The 12,411-nt window shown below is 44.9% G+C and overlaps 1 protein-coding gene across 8 annotated transcripts in view; it reads right to left on the bottom strand.

Moving 5' to 3' along the window:
- Cdip1 (cell death inducing p53 target 1) overlaps window positions 1-5,471 on the bottom strand; it is a 20,870-nt gene extending 15,399 nt beyond the window's left edge. Inside the window, exons 1-2 of one of the 8 annotated variants that reach the window (XM_023711335.1) lie at window positions 5,347-5,471; window positions 1,854-1,959 (exon numbers count right to left, since the gene is read on the bottom strand). The gene's annotated coding sequence lies outside the window, so the exon portion shown is untranslated. Of the gene's footprint in view, window positions 1-1,853; window positions 2,019-4,971; window positions 5,118-5,346 lie in introns of those variants that run through there. The other 7 variants (XM_023711338.1, XM_023711333.1, XM_023711332.1 and 4 more) reach the window with 7 other exon arrangements.
- Between the last annotated feature and the right edge of the window lie 6,940 nt (window positions 5,472-12,411).

Genomic DNA, 12,411 nt, shown 5'->3' with positions numbered 1-12,411 from the left:
AAAAAAAAAAATAAAAGGTTCACCATTACTGTTCTAGATCATTGCCTCATAGTCCTTACCCTCAAGAAGCTATAGATCCACCTGGGAAACTAACCCTTAAGAAGAACTTTACAAAATATACCCAAGTAGGCTGGGGAGATGGCTCAGAGGTCTAAGCACCTGTCTGGCAAGCACAAGGACCCAAGTTCAACTCCCACACTGCCTGCCCTGTGGGCTCTGGAATATTAGGTGCACCATACCACCTGAAATCAGGTGTGGTGATGCCCGCCTGCCTGTAATCCCAGTACTGGGGAGGCTAAGACAGGAGGATCACTCTGATTCTGAGCTGTGTAGTGAGACCCTGTATCTAATTAAATAAATAAATAAATAAAAGTATCTATCTATCTATCTCTCCCAGTCACCAAACAATGGCTAAATGGACACCCCAAAGTTTTTTCTTCACCTTAATCCTTGACTACTTGGTAAGTCCTCCTAACTCTGTTTCCAAAGGTACTCAGAACCACCTACTTCATCTGATGGTCAAGGTTTAAAGGAAAAGTCTGGGCTCAGCCTTATATCCCAGACCTACCACAGTCCATTCCCGCTTCACCATACTTTACCTTACACTTTTCCAAACCATCTGTGCATGCTGGTGAATAACTGAGTCCACGAAGTTTGGGGTTAACCTTAACGGACTTCCTATGCTATTCCTAACTCAAACCCCCACTATCCAAAGCCCCTAAGTAGGAGCACCAGCCACAGATAAGATGAATTCTACCAGCTTCCTCCTGAAGGTGCCTTTGTTTGTGGCCAAAAAATCAAAACTGCAAAAAACGTGTCTTGAATCATTACCAACTCCATGGGAGCAGTAATCACAGCAGGGCTGGCAATGACCAGATTTCCTTTGTCTTCTCTCCTTTTGACTCCCCACTGTTTGGAGAGAGTGGGGTGTATGGCCCTGCTCTACCATTATTTGGTAACCTCAGGCAAGTCACTTAGAAACTCTGGCTGCATTGTTAAGATCTGTCCTCAGATGACAAGTGAGAAATGGACCAATAGGGCTGGTGAGATGGCTCAGTGGTCTAAAGCACCTACTTAGAACAAGCTTAGCAAAGCACAGGGACCGCAGTTCAATCCCCCAGCACCACATGCCAGCCAGCCCCGCCCCCAGGTGGGCTGAGCTGGCCACACACATACACACACATAAATAAATAAAAATAAAAAAAATAAAAAAAGAAATGGACCAATAGGAACCATACATATATAAAGGTCTCACACTGCTCATAAATCTCATTCCTTCCATTTCCCCAACTGGTAAGGCTGTTGTACTTAATGGCAAATGGAATTGTAACAATTGTTCACATTCTTCTTGAAGGAATACGGAATAGAATTTTCAAACATCAAGGCCAGCCTGAACTGCATAGTGAGACCCTGTCTCAAAAAGACAAAATAAAACAAACAAAAAAAAGAATTCTCACCACCACTCAAGGTGATCTTTGCACTGTTCTCTACCCACTTCCACTGCTCTCCACTCCTTTTCTTCTTGTAAGAAAAACCCAGACATTGCAACTAAACCTCAATTCAGACTGGATTAACATTTACTCTACACATTATGTATCAAGTATATTCAGTTTTTACTGAAATCTGGTGACACCCCCCCTGAAATAAGAATTGACAATGATGGCTTTCCAAATGGACAGACCAAATAGCACCAACAAATAAAGAATACAGAAAAGATGACAAATGTTTTCTGGGGAGAAAAACACACACACATCACAACTGGCTCTTGTATAAAGTATGTTGTAGGACAGGACTTATTATCCTATATTGGTTTCATATTATTTCTATTTTGTCTAACATCAGGGAACCCTTACCTTCTTAGTGCTTACAGGTCTTCTTCATCTGGCCTGGGTGTTGCTTTCCACCTCCCACAGATGTAGTGAGTGAGGCCCTGGGAAAGGCCAAATGACTTGTCACCAGCTTCATAGTCAAAAGGAGAGGCCGCCAATGTAGTCTGTTGATTCAAAGTCTAGGCAGTACTCGTCCCAGGACCCCATCATTATCATTAGAGCACTGATGATGACTCAGAGGAGGAAAGGTGGTGGGCAGATTCAGTAGGCTCAGAGGCTCAGGAACTGGACAGACCAGTATCTCCTGAAGTGGATGGATGGCTCTCTAGGAGATATGTGATCAGTCCCTGGCCTAGCTCACTTTTTCCTCTCTCGCATTCTATTACAATACAGCCTCTACCACCTCCTAAAGAGATGATATTTGGGAGAATCCTGACAGGGTGCAGATGGAAACAGAAGCCTTTTGTAATGTCTAAAATTGGGCACATTTCCATTTTGTGGAGTCCAATTCCAAGTTCCCTTATGGAACAAGAAACCTTTCTTTCTTTCTTCCTTTTTTTTTTTTTATAGCTCCATAATCTCCTTGATCAGAACATTTGGGGCACAACTGAGTTACACGATGTTACAGTACAGGAAGAAACGTTCTTTCACTACTGCCAGTCTGGCTTTCATCCTCCTTCCCCCCAAAAGGGTCAAAGTCCTGCACAGAACTCCCACCTGCTACCTTCTCACCAGCACGTTCTTCACATACAGTTCACAGACATCAACATAAAGTGCCATGACTTAACCACCTTTCTTGAACTGTGTTCTCAATGAATAAAATATTTCCTTGCACTTTATTTTTTTTAATTTTATTTATTTGTGTGTGTGTGTGTGTGTGTGTGGCCAGCTCAGCCCACCTGGGGGCGGGGCTGGCTGGCATGTGGTGCTGGGGCATTGAACCGCGGTCCCTGTGCTTTGCTAAGCTTGTTCTAAGTAGGTGCTTTAGACCACTGAGCCATCTCACCAGCCCCCTCCTTGCACTTTAAACAGTGTTTCTGAAAGTAGGAATTTTCAAGGGGTGTCTCTTCTTCTTTACCAAACCAGGTGAGGGAATGGTATTTGTATCTGTGGAATTAAGTACCACAACTTAAAAGGGACTCAAGCTATGACTTCTAATTCATCAGCACTGTTAGCTTGCCAAATGTGCTCTTTGATACTGTTCTCCTAGAGATCAGAAAACATACTAGCCAGGCGTGGTGATGCATACCCATAACCCAAGCACTTGGGAGGCTGAGGCAGGAGACTGCCACAACCCGAACTACATGCAGACCCTGTCTCAAACAAAGAAAACACACACCAAAAATACCAATAGGTACAAACTGGCAACCTTACAGTGTACAAAGAACCAAGAGTGCATGCAAGTAGATCAGTCTAGATTATTGCCAACACAATCTGCTGGAACAAACAGCCTCTGGGACAGATTCCATTCTCTCCTTCAAAACAATTTTGTTTCCAGAAGTATTCTTCACATTCTATGTCTCTGCTTTTAGAGTGATTCTAGAATCATGACCAGCTTTTTTTCTTTTCCCGGTACCGGGGATTGAACTCAGGACCTTGCGCTTGCCAGGCAAGTGCTTATTCTACTGAGCTATCCCCCTAGCCCTCGACCAGCTGTTTTTAAGTCATTGTAAGAGGAGATGTGAAGGTCTTTCCTGCTTCGATACACTCATCCAATAGAAAACCTCCAAACTCCTTCAGCTTTTTAAGGCTGAGGGGAGAAAAACTTTCAAACTTTCTGAGTTGGTTAAAAATCAGAATTCTAGGGCTGGTGAGATAGATCAGTAGATAAGGTGCCTGCTTAGGCAAGTGTAGGGACCTGGGTTCGATCTCCCGCACCACTTGCTGTGCGGGTCCTGCCCCCGGGGCCAGCCACCAAGACCAGGCATGGTAGCTCACGCCTGTAATCCCAGAGCTGGGGAGGCTGAAAACTGGAGGATCACTGTGAGTCCAAGCTGTGTAGTGTGACCCTGTACCAAATACATTTTAAAAAAAATCATAATTCTAAGACTCTAGTTAATGATATACATGCTACAATAATAGGTTAACTACGCATTCTAGGTGATGGTTTGTGGGAATAGTTTGTAAAATTTCTTCAATTCTTTTGTACACTTAAAATCTTTCTTAGTTAAGTATGGTGGTGGGAGGGTCTTATGAAATGGTACATGACTGAAAATTACCTTTCCCATTAAGAACCGAGGGCAAGCAGACAGCTGACACACCTCTCCTCACCCAACTCTGGTCAGCTCCAATGAAAGAACCAAAGTACCAAGGAGAATGTGCAGTCCTTACTTATCTAGGCATGGCCCTGCTCACAGCAGATCCCTGAATACATATAAAACTGATAGAAATGCTACCGAATGCCCCCTCTCCAGGGCACTGGATCCTCACTTTGAGAAAGAGGTTCTTAGCCCCAAGTGTATCTGAGGATTATCTAGGGAGCTTATTAAATACAGATTCCTGAGCACTCTGTAACTACCGAATCAGAGCCTGATGGGTGGAGGGGTACCCTAGAAGCTTTTTTTTTTTTTTTTTTTAAACAAGGACTCCAGGTCGTTCTGACACTGAGGATTCTCGACCACTCACTCCAGCTTCCCTGACACCTGTTGATGGGACCCGGGGAACCCACCCTCCCTGACGTCCTGCATGGCGTAAGACCTGGTCAGTCTGCCGCGTCTCCAACCTGCCTGCGGGAGCGCGGCGCAGAGCCACGTCCCTATCTGCACGAGACCAAGAACCTGGCGGGGGAGGGATAGTGTGACGGGCTCCTTCGGGACCGCCAAGGTCACCCGCAGGGCCACTTTACCAGGCGACCTCCCCCCCCCCACAACCCCCATTCTTTGAGCAAACAAGCCGTCTGCCCTTGCGCTTCCTTCTCATTTCCTGCGGAAAAAGGACACAACCTTCCTATACATAAAACTTGGAAAGACACAGAAGGCACCAAACTCGAGGCCGGGCCCGCGCGACAATAACCCTCTGACTCAAGACCCAAGCCTCGGAATCTGTGGCCACAGCCCCGCAGCCGCAACTACACTAAACCCCCCGGGGCCCAGCAGCATCTTGGTGGAAGACGGGACCGCCTCGCCGCCCCAGCCCTCTTTACCTCCGAAGCTGGGCACTCCAGGCCGGCCCTCAGGACGCAGAGAGGGGCCAGGGTCCTGCCCAGAGCTCCGAGGAGACCCCTCAACCCGGGGTTTCTGCGCGCACACCGCCCCCGCGCGCCCAAAGGCACTGGGACTTGTAGTCCGCTCGCGCGCCTGAAGGCCCTAGAATTTGTAGTCAGCCAGTTCGCCTTCGGCGAGCCCGGCGGCAACGGGCCTACAAGAACCGGCGTGCACCGCGCGGCGCCGCGGGCGGGGGCGGGGCCCCGCGGCCGAGGTCATTGCCCTCCCGAGGGGCGCGAGGCCCAGCCCCCTTGATGGGGGTGTAGGTGGGAGTTCTCTCGAAAGCCATCCCAGAGTGCGCCGAGGCGACTCACCGTCCCCGCAACCCGTCAGTGGCGACAAGCGCAGCAGCAGGAGGGCTACCTCGGCAGCTGGCCGTCTGGCCCCGTCAGAGGCGGGTAAGCTTTGGAGAAAGGCCCAGGACCCCGGCGTCGCGGGGAGGAGGCGTGGCTTCGTGTGACACGTGACAGGTCTGGGTTACGTAGCTGGAGCTGATTCTCCTGGCAGGCTGAGCACATGGGGGGACTCTGGCGGTGTTTGCGAAGGAGCAGAAAGCTAGGGCACAGGGAAAGGTACTGTGAGGGCCCTCTTCTTCTGCCCTTAAGGCAGCTAGGCAGGGGCCCGAAGAACGCGCGCCTTCTGACTCCTGGGTCGGCTTTTTTGCCTTTGTTCTGCAAATATTTGTCGAGTTTGGAAGCCTACCATAAAGTCCTGAAGTACCCACGGAGCGTGGTGGCGCAAGCGTGCAGTTCCAACACTTGCGGAGGCCGAGGCCAGAGGCAGGAGGATTGTAGCCGAGTTCAAGGGCAGCCTTGAGCTACATAGTGAGACCCTGCCTAAAATAAATAAATAAATAACTATCGCTATTCCTTCGCTCAGTTTCCTCTCTAACAGTATAAGTACATCACAAAACACACGGGTACAAAACACCTAGGGCCACAAAAAAAAGTAAAAAGATGTTCCACCAGGGAGTTAAGGGGTGATGCCTCTGTTAGAGGAAACTGAGGTACGACTAGGGACCCCCAAGTCGGGGAAGTTGAAGCAGTAAGCGAAGTTCATTCCAACTTGAGTACAGGTTGTCAAGGAAGATAAAACCACTGACCCAGTGGTGGGTATCAGGGTTCTAGGGGTGTTTGGATAGGGAAGAGGTATGGCAGGGAGGAGTGGGAAACTTTTGGTTTAGGTCTGGAGGAGTAGGGAGACTTGGTGAGGTCCATATCTTGCAGGGGTGGCTGTGTAGAGTGGTTTACAAGCTGTGGGTCCCAGTTATAGCTGTGTCTCTACCGCCGCGGTCAACGGCTCTGCTTGGGGGAATTTTTTCTTCTCTGCCCAGTTGGAGGGATCTGACATTCCTGCCCTTTTATTATAAGAACAAAAAGGAGGGAGGACAGATGAACTTTCTCATAGCAATTTCCGGTGTGCCAGGGGCCAGAGTTTAGAGGAACTTCAAAAGAGAAAAAAAAGGTTTATGGTGTACTCTTACAGGAGTGCCATATATTGGGAGGTTATTAAAAATTGTCTTGGGGCCGGCCAGATAGCGCAGTGGACTAAAGTACCTGCTTAGGCAGATTACTACGAGTCTGATTTTTTTGTGAGCCTACATACCATCCTGTACATTCTCACTGGGGTCCAGTAAGGGCACTTTTTGTCTACAAGGGGTATATTTTGTGCCATGTTTTCTCATTGTTGGTGGTGATTTTGCTATTTAAAATAGCTCCAAATGTAGGGGCCAGGGAGATGGCTCAGTGGAATAAGAGCTTCCCTGGCAAGCACAAAGGTCTGAGCTCAATCACTGGTTCTGGAAAAAAAAAAAAAAAAGAATTACATGGTGTGTTCAAAATAGCTCCAAATGTAAGGCTGAAGTTTTCTATCTAGGATCCCTAAGTGCAAGAAGGTTATAACAGGACCAAAGAGATAGCTCAGTGACATGAGTGCCTGCCTGACAAAGCGTAAGGTCCTAAATTTGATCCCTGGTACAAAAATAAAAAAGGTTATAACATACCTTAATGAGAAAATGTATTTAGATAAGCTTTGTTGAAGCTTGTCATTGAGTCAACTGCACTAAATCACCAACATATATATATAAACACAAATAATCAAAAACAAGGTTATGTATTCAGTAGTTGGCAAAAATATTGTGATTGGAGGTTTATAAGAACTTAACGTAATACATCCCCTAGAAGCAGGAATTCGATATTCACTAGTTCAGTGTTTGTGGAAGCTTTATAGAATACAAGTACCTCAAATAATAGGACTATTTATATAAGGTGTGATAAAAAACTACAATGGTTGTTTAAATTTTTTAAAAAATTTGTCATTAGGGGCTGGGGAGATGGCTCAGTAGAATAAGCGCTTCCCTGGCAAGCGCAAGGGCCTAAGTTCAATCCCCGGTTCCCCCGCCCCCCCAAAAAAAATTGTCATATAGTCCCCTTAAAATATTGCCCTTTGCATTGAACACTCTTATCCCATCATTCCTGCAATTTTCTCAAGTATTTCTGGAAGTCTTCCTTTATGGATAGTATCTTTAGTTACACTGCTGTGGCTGCCTAAGTGTCCTGAATTGATTGAAAATGTTTACCTTTCATGCTTATTTTACATTTGGAGGAGAGCCAGAAGTTGTGTGGTGTCAGATGCAATGAATGAGGTAGATGAAATATGCCGTAATGTTTTCGGAAGCTTCTGGAAGCAATATTCACTATATTTTCTATCATGCTTGGCAAAGACATGAAAGAAGATTTCCAGAACTACTTCAGACAGTGGCAAGAATGATAGGTTAGGAGCTGAGAGTAGAGCCCAGTGGTAGAGCACTTGGCTAGTGTGTGTGAGGCCCACACAATCCCCAGCACCACAAAAAAGGAGAAGGAGAAGAAAAAATAAAGAATGATAGGATAAAGGAGTCTGGGAGATAGCTCAGTTTCAGGGCCTGTCTGGCAAGCATGAGGTTCCGAATTCTATCTCCGATACCAAAAAATAAAAGAATGATAGGATGAGTGTGTTGGAAGTAGGGAAATATTTTGAGAGGATTAATGGCAATGTCTCTTTTACTGCCATAATTTTTTTTTTTTTTTCTTAAACACATACCTTAGCTGAGTGTGGTGTTTCATGCTTATAATCCCAAGACTCTGGAGCCTGAGGCAGGAGGATCTCTGCAAGTTCAAGGCCACCCTGGTCTACAAAGTGAGTTATTATCAGCCTGAACAGCATCTCAAAACCCTGTCTCAAATAAATAAATAAAGCACACTTTTCCAGGTATGGCTGCACACACCTATAATCCCAGCACCCAGGAGCCTGGGACAGGATGATCTCTGCAAATTTGAGGCCAGCCTGGGCTACATAGTGAGTTCAAGGCCAACCTGAACTACATGGCAAAACTACCTCAAAACAAAAATGCTTTATTTTTTAATCAGACCTTAAATGATTTAATTGATATTTTGAAGGATCATTCCTTAATTTTTTAATCTTTAATTAATTAATTTGATATAGGGTCTCACTGTGCTCAGACTTGTAGTGATTTTCCTATCTCAGCCTCCCCGGCACTGGGATTGCAGGGGTGCGCCACCATGTCAGGTTTTGCGCTGGTATGGCATGTAGTAACAGGATTTGAACCCAGGTCCTTGCACTTACCAGGCAGGTGCTTAGACTGCTGAGCTAGCTCCCTGGCCCCTGAAGGATTACCCTGACTACTCTGACTAAGAGAAGCAATAAAAAGCTAGAGAAAGCTGGGCATGGTGGCCCATGCCTGTAACCCCAACATTCAGGAGGCTGTGGCAGCAGGATTGCCTTAAGACTAGCCTGAACTATAAAGTGAGACCCTGTCTCAAAAAAAAAAAAAAAAAAAAAAGGAAAAAAATAAAAAAAAAAAGATATTATACCCTGAAATCCATTATGTGTCTTACAACAAATCCTAATTTAGAACATTCACATTTCAAGACCTCGATAGGCATATGTGATTTGTGGCTACTGTGTTGGACAGCACAGATCTAGAACATTTGTTCATTTACTCATTTTACCAGACAATGTCTTGTTCTAGGCCTGGAAATGTATGTAATGGAATGAAGCCCAATCTCTGTTCTCAGAGTACACAGTCCAGCTAGGGAGACTAATATAGTAGTTAATATTGAAGACATCAGTGTGCTTTGAGAGTTCAGGGGAGGAGTACCTAGACAAGGCTTCAGAGAGAAGATAGACATGTAAGTGGGGACTTTGTTTATAGTCACCCCAGATGAAAGAAGTGGCAAAAGCACTCCAAGCGTGAGAGCTACTTATGCCCAGTCATACAGAAATGAAATAAGAGTATCTTTGGAGAGATGCAAGCAGTTCTGTACAGCTGGATTTCAGGGTGTGAAAGTGTAACAGACTTCTTTTTTTTTTTTTTTTTTTTTTTTTTTTTTTTTCTCCGAATGCCTTCAAGGCATGACTGGCTGGCTTGTGTTGTGGGGATAGAACCACAGCAACCTGAGCCTGACTGCTTTGTTGAAGCAGCCACTTAAAGAACTGAGCTAAGGGGCAGGCCCCCCAGACTTCTTATAGAACTTAGAATTTATCCTACATGTTATGTACTGTAACGAGGTAAAGTGATATGACTAAAATTGTGTTTTTGATGACTTGTTACGGTGATTTGGAGTGGGTAGAATTTGAGGTTGAAAGACTCCTTGGGAAGAGAAAGGGGTTAGAGTGGATTTAGAAGAAATACCCATGGAAATTAAGAAGGGGGTCAGAGGAAAGAGGGCAGAGTATGGACTAAAATGTGGCAAGAAGGGCCAGCGGTATAGCTCAGCAGACTGCTTGCTTACGTAAGCGCAGGGGCCAGGGTTCAATCCCTGGCACCGCATGCCATGCCAGCCCCAACCCCAGGCACACTGAGCCAGCAATGGAGTCTGGGCATGGTGGTACATGCCTGTAATCCCAGCACTAGGGAGGCAGAAATCAGGATCACTACAAGTCTGAGCTGCATAGTGAGACCCTGCACACACACACAAAAAAAAAGGTGGCAAGAATGTCCCACACACCAGAGGGAGTAAAACACGTGTAAAACTTAACATGCCAAATGCCATGTCAAAATTTGTTTACCCAGTGTAACATACTGACTATCAGGGAGTTCAAGGGCCAATGTGAAACTAAAATTTAATCTAAAAACTAGATTCAAATCTTAGACAATATCACTGTGTGGCATTGTTTAAAACATTTAAAAAAATTAACTACAAAAAGGAGATTGGCTGAGGCAGGAGGATCACTGCAAGTTCAAGGCCAGCCTGGGTTACATAATGAGTTCAAGGCCATCCTGAACTGCAAGTAGTGAAACCCTGTCTCAAAAAGGAAAAAAAAAAAAAAAAAAAAGAAAGAAAGAAAAAAGAAGACATAACACCAGTTTCATAGGTCTATTATGAGCATGGAATGGCTTAGTTACTTCTCTTGGTGCCTGGCATTTAGTTAGCTAGCACTCAGCACACATGGTGGTTGTGGTTCTTCTGTGAATGCTATGGATCCCAGTTCCTTCATCTGTAAAAGAAAGAGAATTGTCACTTTTGTCCTGCTGTTGACAGGTTAAATATAAAGTCACTATTCAACTGAGCAATTCCACTCCTAGGAATGCGCCTGAGAGAATTGAGAACATATGCCTACTTAAATCCTGGGCACAAATGTCTATAGCATGAATATACATTTATAATAGCTGAGAAGTGGGAGCAACTGACAGACTCTCCTTAACCAAACTTTGGTCAGCCTCTCTGAATTCTTTTCCCAGCTAAGCCTTGACTTTTGAACTTTGGGTTTTTTTTGTTGTTGTTGTTTTTTGTTTTTTTTTTTTTTTTTTTTTTTTTTTTTTTGCATTGCCCAATTTTGAGCATCTTGTTAAGTAAATCCCCCACCCTCAATATCTCCCTAATTCCTCACCCCATCCACACCATCCCCACCTGAGGCTAGGTCACCCTGCTGGCCTTCCCTACTGCTCAGAAATATTGCACCCATTAGCCATACTCCCTCCTACTCCTTGACTAGTGATCCCCACTTTTTCTTGCTATGTTCAGAGTTGATCCTGAATTACTATTGTAATTTCCCCATTACAATTGTTCCTGAATAAAATCTATTTTTCTAGCTCTATCTTCTGTCCAGCTCTGGTTTTCTTTGCTATAACCCAAATGTCCATCAGCTGGTGAATGGATAAACAAAATGTGGTCTCCAACCATAGAATGGAATATTAGTTGGCCCTCAGAAGAAGTGAAGTACTGATACAGGCTACAGTATAGGTGAACCTCATGAACATCATGCTAAGTGAAAGATGCCAGTCACTAAGGACCATCCATTACAGGATTCCACTTATATAAACTATAGAGAAGAGCAAATCTATAGCTAAGTGAATTGTACATTTTGTTGTTGTTGTTGTTGTTGTTGTTATTGTTGAGGTAGCTGGAACCCACTATGTTGCCCAGGTTGACCTTGAACTCACAATCCTCCTGCCTCAGCCCCCCAAGTAGGTGGGCCTATAGGTATATACCACTGTGCCCTGCTGAATTGTACATTTTAAATGAGTGAATTGTAGTGGTATGTGAATTATATTATATAGCTCTTGTCAGAAAATAATCAAATGGGGCTATACCCAAAGCAACTCAAGAATGATTCAAATGAAATAACAGGAAATTAATGAAATAACAAAGGAAAAACATCTCTGTACTAAGATAGGACAATGTCATTTGTTGGAAATTCTCATTGGATGTATTTGAGATATGATGACAACTGCCCCAGTAGGTATCACTTTCAGTCTTGCAGTGTAACTGCTTGTGTTACCTTTTCCTGGGGAATCATCAGAACATAGTTCCTTCTGCATCATTGGCCTCCTCCCTTGGCACCTGAGGCTCGCCTCTGATGCCCACATGTGCACTGCAAAGTTAGCTGCCTTTTATTTTTAGTTCAGATTTTACTAAAACTGGGGCAGCAGGAGCACCACAAGCCCAGCACACCTTCATTGACAGGTGTTTTTGTCCTCAGAGGCCCCTACCTTTAGAAGATCATCCACATGATCAAATGCACACCTTTAACCGCTTAGCAGAGTCAACCCCTACACTTTGTAAGCATTTTCACCCAACTGTTTGCTTCCAGGGTGTGCAAAAATAGCCTGAAGATGGCCCAAAGGTCATCAGAAAGCCTGAGCTTTCCCATCTTTTCCACAATGCTACTATCTTTGGCCCTGCCTTGTCTTTGCTTTTTCTTGCATGACAGCACCAGGGATCATGTTTGTCCATCTTCTGGGAAGAGAGAGCAAAGGGTTTCACTGTGTAGTTCAAACTGGCCTTGATCTCACTATGTAGCAGCCCAGACTGGCCTCAAACTTGCAGCAATCCTCCTGCCTCCCCATCGTGAGTACTGGGGTTATAGGTATGTGC

The sequence above is a fragment of the Octodon degus genome, unplaced genomic scaffold (genome assembly GCF_000260255.1).
Source record: "Octodon degus isolate 3935 unplaced genomic scaffold, OctDeg1.0 scaffold00021, whole genome shotgun sequence".
NCBI classification, from domain to species: Eukaryota; Metazoa; Chordata; class Mammalia; order Rodentia; family Octodontidae; genus Octodon; species Octodon degus.
Note: the sequence above shows the minus strand (reverse complement) of the source record. Positions and strands in the feature narration are given on the sequence as shown.